This window comes from Onychomys torridus, chromosome 19 (genome assembly GCF_903995425.1).
Source record: "Onychomys torridus chromosome 19, mOncTor1.1, whole genome shotgun sequence".
NCBI classification, from domain to species: Eukaryota; Metazoa; Chordata; class Mammalia; order Rodentia; family Cricetidae; genus Onychomys; species Onychomys torridus.
In genome coordinates, this window is record NC_050461.1 from 65,067,305 (window position 1) to 65,068,908 (window position 1,604).

A 1,604-nucleotide genomic window follows, 5' to 3' on the forward strand; every position below is an offset into this window, starting at 1 on the left:
CAGATGATGGTGTTGTTTTGAAATGTTTGAGAATCTAAAGAATGTACAGCTGTGATGGGGTCAAGCCTTGAATTTCATAGCCTATTCTTGTTTCCAGTGTTCTCCATAAACCTTATTCCACTGAGGCATAAGGAGCTGAGGACCCCCAATGGCCCAGTCTTGCTCACATGGTAATGTCTGACACTAGCTCTTCCCCACCATGAAGGATTGTTTCTTCTTAAACCGCGAGATAAAATAAACCTTTTCTCTCTTAATTCCTTTCATTAGATGTTCTGCCATGGTATTGAGAAAACAACTTATGCCGCAAGGAATGAAACAATCTGAAAATTCAGCATAGTAAATTTTATGAAAACAATTAGAGGTACAGTAAAATAAAGACAAGCATGTGCTTCTTGGAAGATTTAATATTGTTGACATAACCAAATCTATAGGTTCAGTGCACTCTAGCAAAATATCAAATAGCAGTTTATTTTCAATACAAGTTATCAAAATTTTATTGACTAAAATTGGATCCAAAGACCAAAAAAAAAACCAAAAAACTTGAAACAAAACCAAAGGGGAAAAAAAACAACAACCTGGAACCGGAGTGTCCAGATGGCTGCAGCTGATGGACCATCATCCTACACCCTACGAGGCGCCAGAGGCCCAGGGATGAACGAACCCTGGTGGAGAGGTCCACTGCTCAGCCTGGAAGGGACTGGGTGCATTGGGAAGGGAAGCTCCTGCACAGATCACCGTGTGCAGAACCTTGGAGAACACCCCAAGGCGTCTTCTCTGAATCAAACTATGGTGAAAGATGTTTTGCAAAGGCAAGAAGCAACACAGCAGCAGCAGTTCCCAGAGCAGTGAGATCAGCATGAAAAGCAAGTCTGTGGATTCCAGACTTAGTGGTCTCTTGAGATCCAGCACCATCGCCAGCCTTGATACCGACTCCACCAAAATCTCAGGACAAAGCAACAATTCAGATACGTGTGCCAAGTTTTGAATAAAGTATGTTGGTGCCATCGAGAAACTGGACTTGTCTCAGGGGAAGAGTCTCCAAGGACCATTGGACCTGATAAATTATATAAATGTCACCCAGCAAGATGGAAAGCTGCTTTTTGTTCCCCTGGAGGAGGAGTTTATTCTGGGTGTTTCTAAGAACGGCATAAAAGTCTCAACCACGGATGAGCATGACATTTTGCATAGGCATGCCCTATATTTGATCATCCAGATGGTGTGCTAAGTTGATGGCCTGGGAGCCGAGAAGAGCTTGCTGGCACTCAAGACCATAGATGATGGCAATGAAGAATGCAGCCCGTGGGTTTACCTGTGTAACAGGCTGGAGCAAGCCCAAGCAATCTGCAAGGTTTTATCCACAACTCAATGTTGACATCCGCCAAGTCCTGAACTCTGCAGTCAAGTGGAAGCTGACCTTGAGAGCTCACCTAGTCCTCCATCTTTCAGTTTTCCATATGCAGTGGTGAACTATTAGAGGCTGTAATGACATGACCCAGTTTTCTAAAGAAAGTGCAATGTGTAAAATATCAGTCATCATTAAAAGTCGTTAACAGCAAATAAACAAACAAACAAACAAAAAGCCAAAACCAAAACAAAACAAAAAG

General features: G+C 42.6%; 1 pseudogene; it reads left to right on the forward strand.

Annotated features, from left to right (window-relative positions):
- Nucleotides 1-796: 796 nt before the first annotated feature.
- Nucleotides 797-1,389, forward strand: LOC118570207 (annotated as a pseudogene).
- Nucleotides 1,390-1,604: the final 215 nt, after the last annotated feature.